The sequence below is a fragment of the Cherax quadricarinatus genome, chromosome 60 (assembly GCF_038502225.1).
Source record: "Cherax quadricarinatus isolate ZL_2023a chromosome 60, ASM3850222v1, whole genome shotgun sequence".
NCBI classification, from domain to species: domain Eukaryota; kingdom Metazoa; phylum Arthropoda; class Malacostraca; order Decapoda; family Parastacidae; genus Cherax; species Cherax quadricarinatus.
Genome location: NC_091351.1, coordinates 1,858,680 through 1,871,611, shown reverse-complemented (window position 1 = coordinate 1,871,611; position 12,932 = coordinate 1,858,680). Strand labels below are relative to the sequence as shown.

General features: G+C 42.6%; 1 protein-coding gene across 1 annotated transcript in view; it reads left to right on the top strand.

Moving 5' to 3' along the window:
* Window positions 1–1,430: 1,430 nt before the first annotated feature.
* Window positions 1,431–12,932, top strand: part of LOC128694404 (acyl-CoA synthetase bubblegum family member 1) — a 166,148-nt gene continuing 154,646 nt past the window's right edge. Inside the window, exon 1 of the mRNA XM_070097869.1 lies at window positions 1,431–1,620. The gene's annotated coding sequence lies outside the window, so the exon portion shown is untranslated. The remainder of the gene's footprint in view (window positions 1,621–12,932) is intronic.

The following is a 12,932-nucleotide window of genomic DNA, read 5'->3' as shown; positions in this document are numbered from 1 at the left end:
CAGTATTTTTTGAGAGAATGCCCATGTTCACAGAGTGCCAGCACTCTGCTCCTCTTGGTTCCCAGAGTACCTGTCCTCTTCCATGTCACCAGGGTACCTGTCCTCTTCCATGTTACCAGAGTACCTGCACTCCTCCATGTTACCAGAGTACCTGCACTCTTCCATGTTACCAGAGTACCTGCACTCCATGTTACCAGAGTACTTGCACTCCTCCATGTTACCAGAGTACCTGCACTCTTCCATGTTACCAGAGTACCTGCACTCTTCCATGTTACCAGAGTACCTGCACTCCTCCATGTTACCAGAGTACCTGCACTCTTCCATGTTACCAGAGTACCTGCACTCCATGTTACCAGAGTACTTGCACTCATCCATGTTACCAGAGTACCTGCTGTATAGCCCTTGTGGCTTAGCGCTTCTTTTTGATTATAATAATACCAGAGTACCTGCACTCTTCCATGTTACCAGAGTACCTGCACTCTTCCATGTTACCAGAGTACCTGCACTCTTCCATGTTACCAGAGTACCTGCACTCCTCCATGTTACCAGAGTACCTGCACTTCTCCATGTTACCAGAGTACCTGCACTCCTCCATGTTACCAGAGTACCTGCACTTCTCCATGTTACCAGAGTACTTGCACTCTTCCATGTTACCAGAGTACCTGCACTTCTCCATGTTACCAGAGTACTTGCACTCTTCCATGTTACCAGAATGCCTGTACTCTTCCATGTTACCAGAGTACCTGCACTCCTCCGTGTTACCAGAGTACATGCACTCATTCATGTTACCAGAGTACAAGCACTCCTCCGTGTTACCAGAGTACTTGCACTCCTCCATGTTACCAGAGTACCTGCACTTCTCCATGTTACCAGAGTACTTGCACTCTTCCATGTTACCAGAATGCCTGTACTCTTCCATGTTACCAGAGTACCTGCACTCCTCCGTGTTACCAGAGTACATGCACTCATTCATGTTACCAGAGTACAAGCACTCCTCCGTGTTACCAGAGTACTTGCACTCCATGTTGCCAGAGTACCTGTACTCCATGTTACCAGAGTACCTGCACTCCACTCCTTCATCTGCATTCCCAGGGTACCAGCACTCCAATTACTCCAAACAAAACACCTCTATATCCTCCATCCCCCCACCCTTGAAGGCATAGAGGCGGAAATGGTAGGGAGGGAGCATCTCACCAGGTATAGAGAGGGAAGGGGGGAGGGAGCGAAAGAGGAGGAGGGTTGGAGAGAATCTTCTTCCCCCTCCTCCTCCTCCTCCTCCTCTTCCTGCTGGTTCTCCCACTCCTTTGCTTCACTCACCTCCCTCACACCTGCCTTCCTCCCTCGATCCTCCATTCCCAGGAGGAGGGGGCGATAGAGGGAGTCTGTCCTGGACACACGTGTGGTGCTGTGCTGGTACTGTGATAGCTATGCTGTGCGGGTGCGACAGTGTTAATGGTGATAAAAGGTGCTGGACTGTGTTAGTGCTATGATATATGGTGTTAAAGCGTGCAGTTAGTGTTGGACTGTGTTGTACTGTGCTTCGTGTTGCTAGAAGCAGCACTGCTACTGTCTTGTAGAGTGGTCATAACACGTGCCTGAACTGCTTCTCATAGAAACTGGGTGAGTACTGGACTCTTATATAGGACCCCCATGAGTACTGGACTCTTATATAGGACCCCCATGAGTACTGGACTCTTATATAGGACCCCCATGAGTACTGGACTCTTATATAGGACCCCCATGAGTACTGGACTCTTATATAGGACCCCCATGAGTACTGGACTCTTATATAGGACCCCCATGAGTACTGGACTCTTATATAGGACCCCCATGAGTACATAAGAACATAACATAAGAAAGGAGGAACACTGCAGGAGGCCTGCTGGCCCATACTAGGCAGGTCCTTTACAATTCATCCCACTAACAAAACATTTGCCCAACCCAATTTTCAATGCCACCCAAGAAATAAGCTCTGATGTGAAAGTCCCACTCAAATCCAACCCCTCCCACTCATGTACTTATCCAACCTAGATTTGAAACTACCCAAAGTCCCAGCCTCAATAACCCAACTAGGTAGACTGTTCCACTCATCAACTACCCTATTTCCAAACCAATACTTTCCTATGTCCTTTCTAAATCTAAACTTATCTAATTTAAATCCATTACTGCGCGTTCTCTCTTGGAGAGACATCCTCAAGACCTTATTAATATCCCCTTTATTAATACCTATCTTCCACTTATACACTTCGATCAGGTCTCCCCTCATTCTTCGTCTAACAAGTGAATGTAACTTAAGAGTCTTCAATCTTTCTTCATAAGGAAGATTTCTAATGCTATGTATTAATTTAGTCATCCTACGCTGAATGTTTTCTAACGAATTTATGTCCATTTTGTAATACGGAGACCAGAACTGAGCTGCATAATCAAGGTGAGGCCTTACTAATGATGTATAAAGCTGCAGTATGACCTCTGGACTTCTGTTGCTTACACTTCTTGATATAAATCCCAGTAATCTATTTGCCTTATTACGTACGCTTAGGCATTGCTGTCTTGGTTTAAGGTTGCTGCTCACCATAACCCCCAAGTCCTTTTCGCAATCTGTATGGCTAAGTTCTACATCATTTAATTTATAAGTACTAGGGTTATGGGCACTCCCAAGCTTCATTATTATTATTACAATCAAGGGGGAAGCGCTAAACCCGGAGGATTATACAGCGCCTGGGGGGGTATGTGGAAGGCATTCAGGCTTAATTTGGGGAACTGGAGCACAGATCCAATTCCCTAAATCAAGAGCCCCTCACCAACATCAAGGAACCTTCCTTGAGGGGTCCCAAGCTTCAGAACCTTGCATTTATCTACATTGAACTGCATCTGCCACTTTTCTGACCAAGAATAGAGTTTGTTTAAATCCTCCTGAAGTTCCCTAACATCTACGTTTGAATCAATTATCCTACCTATCTTTGTGTCATCGGCGAATTTGCTCATATCACTAGTAATTCCCTCATCAAGATCATTGATATATATTATAAACAACAACGGGCCCAAGACTGATCCCTGTGGAACGCCACTTGTTACAGATCCCCACTCGGATTTAACCCCATTTATGGACACTCTCTGCTTCCTGTCAGTGAGCCATGACTCGATCCACGAGAGCACTTTTCCCCCAATGCCATGAGCTGCCACTTTCTTTAACAGTCTATGGTGCGGAACTCTATCAAAGGCCTTACTAAAATCTAAGTAAATAATATCAAATTCTTTATTGTGGTCAACAGCCTCAAAAGCTTTACTGAAGAAAGTTAATAAATTAGTTAGACAAGACCGGCCTCTTGTGAATCCATGCTGAGTATCATTTATCAAGCTATGCTTATCGAGATGGCTTCTTATAATCTCAGCTATAATTGACTCTAGTAATTTGCCTACAATTGAGGTCAGGCTTATTGGGCGGTAATTTGACGGTAACGACTTGTCCCCTGTTTTAAAAATAGGAGTTACATTAGCCATCTTCCACATATCAGACACTACACCTGTTTGAAGAGATAAATTAAAAATATTAGTTAATGGTTCACAGAGTTCCATTTTGCATTCCTTAAGAACTCTTGAAAAAACCTCATCAGGACCCGGCGACTTATTTTGCTTCAGTCTGTCTATCTGCCTCACAACCATCTCACTAGTGACTGTGATGTTACATAATTTATCTTCTTCTAGCCCACTGTAAAAATTAATTACTGGAATATTGTTAGTGTCTTCCTGTGTAAAAACTGAGAGAAAATAATTATTCAAAATCAAGCACATTTCATTCTCATTGTCAGTAAGGTGCCCATAGTTATTTTTAAGGGGACCTATCTTATCTCTAACTTTTGTTCTATAGACCTGGAAAAAACTTTTTGGGTTAGTTTTAGAATCCCTAGCAACTTTAATTTCATAGTCCCTTTTAGCTTTTCTTATCCCCTTTTTAATGTCCCTCTTAATGTCAATATACTGATTCATAAGATGACCCTCACCTCTTTTGATACGCCTATAAATTCCTTTCTTATGCCCTAGTAGATATTTGAGCCTATTATTCATCCATTTTGGGTCATTTCTATTTGATCTAATTTCTTTATATGGGATAAACGCTCTTTGAGCAGCATGTATAGTGTTCAGAAAACTGTCATATTGATAGCTCTCTTCGTTACCCCAGTCAACAGATGATAAGTGTTCTCTAAGCCCATCGTAATCTGCTAAGCGAAAATCTGGGACTGTTACTGAGTTATCGCTACTATCGTACTTCCATTCAATGCTAAATGTAATTGATTTGTGGTCGCTAGCACCCAGTTCCTCTGAAATTTCTAAATTATTAACAAGGGATTCATTGTTTGCCATAACTAAGTCAAGCAGGTTATTTCCCCTTGTAGGTTCTGTCACAAACTGCTTCAAAAAACAATCCTGAAATACTTCTAAGAAGTCGTACGATTCTAAATTCCCAGTCAAGAAATTCCAATCAACATGACTAAAGTTAAAGTCTCCTAGAATTACTACATTATCGTGCCTTGTGGCCTTAACAATTTCCTCCCATAGTAGTTTCCCTTGGTCCCTATCTAAGTTAGGGGGACGGTATATCACTCCTAAAATCAGTTTTTCATGCCCCTCTGAAAATTCTATCCAAACAGACTCTGTATGTGTTACTTCAGACTTAATACCCGTTTTTATGCAACAGTTCAAGCGATCTCGGACATACAATGCCACCCCACCCCCCCTCCCAATACTTCTATCTTCTTGGAACAATTTAAAACCCTGAATATGACATTCCGCAGGCATGTCCCGACTTTTTGAATTAAACCACGTCTCAGTTAAGGCAAATACATCAATGTTACCTACACTAGCAACTAATCTCAACTCGTCCATCTTATTCCTAGCACTACGGCAATTAGCATAATAAACATTGAAAGACTCTCCTTTTTCTTTACCCTTCCTGCTCATTTCTATTTTTCTACTAAACCTATTACTGTCCTTATCACCCAAGGACTCTTATATAGGACCCCCATGAGTACTGGACTCTTATATAGGACCCCATGAGTACTGGACTCTTATATAGGACCCCCATGAGTACTGGACTCGTATAGGAACTGGGTGAGTACTGGAGTCTTATACAGAAACTGGGTGAGTACTGGAGTCTTGTATAGAAACTGGGTGAGTACTGGACTCTTATATAGGAACTGGATGAGTACTGGAGTCTTATATAAAAATTGGGTGAGTACTGGAGTCTTATATAGGAACTGGGTGAGTACTGGAGTCATAAAAATTGGGTGAGTACTGGAGTCTCATATAGAAAGTAGGTGAGTACTGGAGTCTTGTATAGAAACTGGGTGAGTACTAGACTCTAACATAAGAGAGATAAGATTTTGTTGGGATTTTTAACCCATGGTAGAGGGTTAGCCACCTAGGATAACCCAAGAAAGTGCGTCATCGAGGACTGTCTGTCTTATGTCCATTGTGGTCCCTAGTCTTGTCCCCCAGAATGCCACCCACACCAGTCCACTAACACCCAGGTACCTACTTGCTGCTAGATGAACAGGGACAACAGGTGTAAGGAAACATGCCCAACATTTTCACCTATGCAGGGGATTGAACAACGGACACTCAGTGTGTGAGGCGAGAACGTTGCCTACCAGGCCACGGGTCACATATAGGGACTGGGAGACTACTGTGTCCTCAGCCTTGCCAAGCCATGTTCTGATTATAGGTTAACTGAGACGCTGTTATTATTTTCATGGAGAAGCGCTAAACCCGTAGGGTTATACAGCACCTGGGCAATGGGGAGAAATCAGAGTGGGCAAGCGTCACGAGCGGTGTTCCACAGGGGTCAGTGTTGGGCCCCCTGCTGTTCACAATCTACATAAACGACATAGATGAGGGCATAAAGAGCGACATCAGCAAGTTTGCCGATGACACCAAAATAGGCCGTCGAATTCATTCTGATGAGGACATTAGAGCACTCCAGGAAGATTTGAATAGACTGATGCAGTGGTCGGAGAAGTGGCAGATGCAGTTTAATATAGACAAATGCAAAGTTCTAAATGTTGGACAGGACAATAACCATGCCACATATAAACTAAATAATGTAGATCTTAATATTACGGATTGCGAAAAAGATTTAGGAGTTCTGGTTAGCAGTAATCTGAAACCAAGACAACAGTGCATAAGTGTTCGCAATAAAGCTAATAGAATCCTTGGCTTCATATCAAGAAGCATAAATAATAGGAGTCCTCAGGTTGTTCTTCAACTCTATACATCCTTGGTTAGGCCTCATTTAGATTATGCTGCACAGTTTTGGTCACCGTATTACAGAATGGATATAAATGCTCTGGAAAATGTACAAAGGAGGATGACAAGGTTGATCCCATGTATCAGGAACCTTCCCTATGAGGATAGACTAAGGGCCCTGAATCTGCACTCTCTAGAAAGACGTAGAATTAGGGGGGACATGATTGAGGTGTATAAATGGAAGACAGGAATAAATAAAGGGGATGTAAATAGTGTGCTGAAAATATCTAGCCTAGACAGGACTCGCAGCAATGGTTTTAAGTTTGAAAAATTCAGATTCAGGAAGGATATAGGAAAGTACTGGTTTGGTAATAGAGTTGTGGATGAGTGGAACAAACTCCCGAGTACAGTTATAGAGGCCAGAACATTGTGTAGCTTTAAAAATAGGTTGGATAAATACATGAGTGGATGTGGGTGGGTGTGAGTTGGACCTGATAGTTTGTGCTACCAGGTCGGTTGTCGTGTTCCTCCCTTAAGTCAATGTGACCTGACCTGACTAGGTTGGGTGCATTGGCTTAAGCCGGTAGGAGACTTGGACCTGCCTCGCATGGGCCAGTAGGCCTTCTGTAGTGTTCCTTCGTTCTTATGTTCTTAATAAGTTCTACTCTGAGTACGGCGAAGGGTAGCTCTGGTTCCTAGGATCACGACCCCTTGAGGAGCATGAAGATGTGGAGAGGGTCTTCGGGAAAGCAAAATAAACATGGTCGTTGGGTCAGGGTTGCTGTGGCCCCCATGTGCTTTTTTTTTTTCCGTCTCTCTCACCGTTTTTTTTTCTTTCTTCCATCTTTTCATCCTACATAGCATTCTATTACAAGAACATAAGAGAGAGTACTGCAACAGGCCTACTGGCCTGTTGTTATCCTGTCTTCCAGGTCTACTGGCCCATGCTAGGCAGGTCAAACTCACACCCACTCATGTAAGGTTATTCAGGTACAGATACAATTATTACACATAGTATAAATTACCTGGGATAACCCGAAAAAGTCAGAGTGACTTATTTCCATTTGGGTCTGTTAACTATTTAAAGCTACACAAAGTATTCATTGGTATGGTTTATTCATTTCAATGACGATATTCGGAAGTTTGCTCCACTCGTCCACAACTTTATTGCCAAGTCATTACATTCATTACATTCTTTCTAAACCTAAATTTTTCCAACCTGAACATGTTGCTGCTGAACCTTCACCTTCTTACTAAACCTCACCTTCCTTCTGAGCCTCACCTTCGTACTGAACTTTCACTTCTGAACCTTAACCTTCCTTCTGAACCTCATGAACCTTCTGTGCACTCGTAACATACATATATTAATACCCTTTTTACACATGATGTCAGACTTGTCCAATAAAACTGCCTTCGTTAATGAGATAAAAAAAAATTAAACAATTGCAGTCTATTTCTTGCTTTACCCTCTCTAATTCTCTCCCGTCAGGTTCTACACTTATTCCGGCGTCCATCATCACTCTCCTGTTTCCCGTGTCATCAAGAATACTAAGTAGCAGCTGGGTGGGGACCTTTCTTCTCACCTCTGTCACGTTCCCTCTCCTTCTTCACCTCTTTCCTCACCTTTTTGTTCTGTAGACAAACGTTCTCTCTCTCTCTCTCTCTCTCTCTCTCTCTCTCTCTCTCTCTCTCTCTCTCTCTCTCTCTCTCTCTCTCTCTCTCTCTCTCTCTCTCTCTCTCTCTCTCTCTCTCTCTCTCTCCACCTCGCCCACAGCACTTCCTCACGCTAGTGTCATATAAAGTTGTTTAAGTATAGTCTTGGAGGTAGTGTACGATCTGACGTAAAAAAAAGTATACTGTTGAAGTTAAATATGTGTAGTATAAGTAGCATAAGTGTTAAGAATAGCATAAAGTCCATCTCACACTATGCAAAAACTCAATGCACATAAAAGGCCCTAAAATCTGGAATTCATTACCTGTAAATATAAAAGAAACACAACCTGTTTATAAATTCAAGTCTCTTCTCAAAGATCACTTACTCACCCAAAACCAAATAAATACTGAATAACTTAACCTTATAAATTGTATATCTTAAATGTTTCTCACAATTATATCACATAAATGTTAAACCTAAAACCGAATCTAACTTTATTATTTTTTTAAATACACTACCTAACAGAATCACTACCTAACTGAATGCAACCATATGACCTGTCTTTGTAATACTCACTTGTGCTTTATAGTAATCTGTTTACATTAATGTTTTATCACTGATTTCATCATTGCTTAGTTAATCTTAAGTTAATTTTAAGCCAGCCCGTAATGCTATGCATAGTATAAGTGGCTTTGGCATACTGCTCTTATCTGTATTTTTTTTTGTACCTCTGTAAGTGTGCTCAAATTGAAAATAAATAAATAAATAAATAAATAAATATCTTTGATGAGTATCCTTTTAATTAACATATTGTCGGTAATTCTACCAACATTATTGCAACATTTACATTGTGAGGTGCAGCATTAGTATCATAAGAATATAAGAAGGAACACTGCAGCAGGCCTACTGGCCCATGCGAGGCAGGTTCAAGTCTCCTACCGGCTCATAATAATGCTGGAAAAATACAGAGACAGATAATAATAAAAGTTAATCTTCTGCCTCAGACATCTTGATGAACAAAACAGAGAACCCTGAATATACCTTCTTAAAAAATGTGATTTATTAAAATAGTTAAAAGATAGGCATAAATAAAAATATGTAAATACGACAGGAAAAGTCGGTCGATGGATCTATAATTTCCTCACTAACAGAACACAGAGAGTAGTCGTCAACAGAGTAAAGTCCGAGGCAGCTACGGTGAAAAGCTCTGTTCCACAAGGCACAGTACTAGCTCCCATCTTGTTCCTCATCCTCATATCCGACATAGACAAGGATGTCAGCCACAGCACTGTGTCTTCCTTTGCAGATGACACCCGAATCTGCATGACAGTGTCTTCCATTGCAGACACTGCAAGGCTCCAGGCGGACATCAACCAAATCTTTCAGTGGGCTGCTGAAAACAATATGAAGTTCAACGATGAGAAATTTCAATTACTCAGATATGGTAAACATGAGGAAATTAAATCTTCATCAGAGTACAAAACAAATTCTGGCCACAAAATAGAGCGAAACACCAACGTCAAAGACCTGGGAGTGATCATGTCGGAGGATCTCACCTTCAAGGACCATAACACTGTATCAATCGCATCTGCTAGAAAAATGACAGGATGGATAATGAGAACCTTCAAAACTAGGGAGGCCAAGCCCATGATGACACTCTTCAGGTCACTTGTTCTATCTAGGCTGGAATATTGCTGCACACTAACAGCACCTTTCAAGGCAGGTGAAATTGCCGACCTAGAAAATGTACAGAGAACTTTCACGGCGCGCATAACGGAGATAAAACACCTCAATTACTGGGAGCGCTTGAGGTTTCTAAACCTGTATTCCCTGGAACGCAGGAGGGAGAGATACATGATTATATACACCTGGAAAATCCTAGAGGGACTAGTACCGAACTTGCACACGAAAATCACTCACTACGAAAGCAAAAGACTTGGCAGACGATGCACCATCCCCCCAATGAAAAGCAGGGGTGTCACTAGCACGTTAAGAGACCATACAATAAGTGTCAGGGGCCCGAGACTGTTCAACTGCCTCCCAGCACACATAAGGGGGATTACCAACAGACCCCTGGCAGTCTTCAAGCTGGCACTGGACAAGCACCTAAAGTCAGTTCCTGATCAGCCGGGCTGTGGCTCGTACGTTGGTTTGCGTGCAGCCAGCAGCAACAGCCTGGTTGATCAGGCGCTGATCCACCAGGAGGCCTGGTCACAGACCGGGCCGCGGGGGCGTTGACCCCCGAAACTCTCTCCAGGTAAACTCCAGGTAAACGACGAGAACAAGATAATTCTCAACGTCATTATTACGTTCATAGCCGAGGGGCGCTAAACCAGTACGAGACATAAAAATGGAAAATGGGAGAATTAGGATGTATCCAAAGAGAGGATAGGTCCAATTCCTTGGAACAAGAGCCTGCCACTAGCATCAAGACACCTTCCTGGAGAGGAGTGTTCAGTCATGGATACAAACTCGACAAATTCACATTCAGAAAGTGTAATAAGAAACTTCCAATCAGGTCTAAATAATTAAGACAAGCAGCTAAATCAGTGAGAGTCGTAGTGTCAGTAAAACAAAGGTTTTAAACTAAATAAGGTACAGATGGGTGAGTGTAACTATACCATCTGGTCTTGCCAAGCGTGCCTATTATACAGTGTTTCCTTCAAACTCCCTTTACCTACCTTCTATTTTCTTTCCATCTACCCATTTATTCTTCTCTGCTCAACCGACTCAATTCTTTCTCTCCACGTCTATCACAGATCGCTTCTCACCCTCCCTCACCCACCCGCACACTTCATGCCCTGGTGTGCTGTAGGAGTCTTCTGCTGCTCACAGCAGAATACTTGACGTTGTCCCCACGATTAGCAGAGTGGAGGATCCAACCTTTGTACCGCTCCTTTACTGAATCACCCACATGACCTCAACCGTTCATATAACCAACAATTCCAGCTCAGACTGCAATATTTTAATCCTCTCATACTGAAACTCATCCTGTGTTAGGCAATACTGTAGAAACAGAGTTTGTTGCCTCCACGTAGCCTAACATAATTCTAGAATATCGAAGCAGCTTAGGTAACTGGTATAAAATACCGAGAGGCACGAAGAGAGAGGATAAGCATATATACAGCAAACGATGTATTGTCAATGTTACATTGTCTTCTGCCTCTCCATATCTAACTAGTATACAACAGGAGGTTCCACACACATGTTCCTTCCATCCATGTAACTAGTACAGAACAAGGTTTTCTACACACTGTTCATGTTCCCACCATGTAACTCATTTTGATTAAGAATATAAGACGTGAGGTCACAGACCCTGAGCTGCTTTGGGGATTAGCGTGGACGGTTACAAAGCATGGCTTGCTTCTGCAGTGTTTTAAAAACTGAGGTTGGAGAGTTGAAGGAGGAGGTCTTGCTTCTCCAGGAGGAGATTAGGAGGCTGAAGGTCCACCTCAATGGGTCTGGGAGAGAGTGTGAGGTGGCTGGAGTTGTGGGGAATGAGACTTCTAGCAGTGAGGTGCAGTCTGTCTCTCGCTGTGAGGAGGCTGTAGTTGGGGAGGTAGCAACAGCTACCAGCAGTGAGGTGCAGCCCAGCACCTGCTGCAAGTGGCGAGTTGTTCACAGTAATGGGAGGCGCATCAGAGTAAGGAAAGTTAAGAGTGAAGATCTGAAGGTAGGAAATCGCTTCTCTGTTCTCCAGGATGAATGTACTTCAGTGGCCAGTGAAGGTAAGGGTACTACTGCCCCTGCTAATGAAGGTAAGCGCATTCTTGTGGTTGGTGACTCTCAGGTAAGATATATTGACCGTGCTTTTTGTAATAGGAATAAGAAGATGAGAGATAGAGTGTGCTTCCCTGGAGCTGGTGTTGGGGACATTGTCAACAGGCTGGATAATATCATGTCAGGTAATGGGAACAAGCCCATTATCTGTCTCAGTGCTGGTGGAAATGATATTGGGAAGGGTAGGAGAGAAGAGCTGCTAGATAAGTACAGGTCAGCTATAGATTTCATTAAGTCTAAGGGAGGGATCCCAATCATATGTAGCATCTTGCCTAGAAGGGGAGTAGGAAATGAATGGTTGTCTAGGGCAATTGGTGTAAATTGCTGGCTAGACAGATACTGCAAGGAACTTGCAATCCCATTCATTGACAACTGGAACAACTTTTATGGCAAACATGATATGTATGCAAGGGATGGGGTACATCTCTCTGGGGCTGGGGTGGTAGCACTTGCAGACTCGATTGAGAAGGCCATTGGTGAAATGCCTATGATTTTAAACTGATGGAAGATAGAGGTATGGGTGTGTGTGGGAAACAAGCAGGTTGCAACACTAGGGTTGGAAACAGTAAATGTATAAAAGGCATTCAGCATGAAGTTATAAATAAAGACAATAGAACAGGTCAGCTAACAAAGGGGGGCAGCAGAGGGCAGCAAGGGACTAGCTCCCTTAAGGTTTACTATACTAATAGCAGGAGTGTTAGAAATAAGATAGATGAGCTAAGATTAATTGCAAGTGCAGGAAACATAGATATTATTGCTATAACAGAGACCTGGCTCAATCTGAAAGATAGAGAGATGCCCTCTGAATGTCACATACAAGGCTATAAATTATTCCACACTGACAGGGTCAACAGGAAAGGTGGTGGAGTAGCGATGTATGTCAGAGACAATTTAAATTGTTGTGTAAGACAAGATATTAAATTAGAAGCGTCAGCCACTGAATCTGTTTGGTTACAGCTTCTCGAGGGCCGAGAAAAACTAATTTTGGGTGTGATTTACAGGGCCCCAAATCTTGATAGGGAGTGCAGTAAACTTCTATGGGACGAAATTCGTAAGGCATCTACATACGAAAATGTTGTGCTAATGGGAGATTTCAACTATAGACAGATTGACTGGAGCAATTTGACAGGAAATTTAGAGTCGGGTGACTTTCTTGATACCATCCAGGATTGTTTTTTAAAACAGTTTGTGACAGAGCCAACTAGGGGAAATAACCTCCTTGACTTGGTTCTTGCCAGTAGGGAAACACTAATTA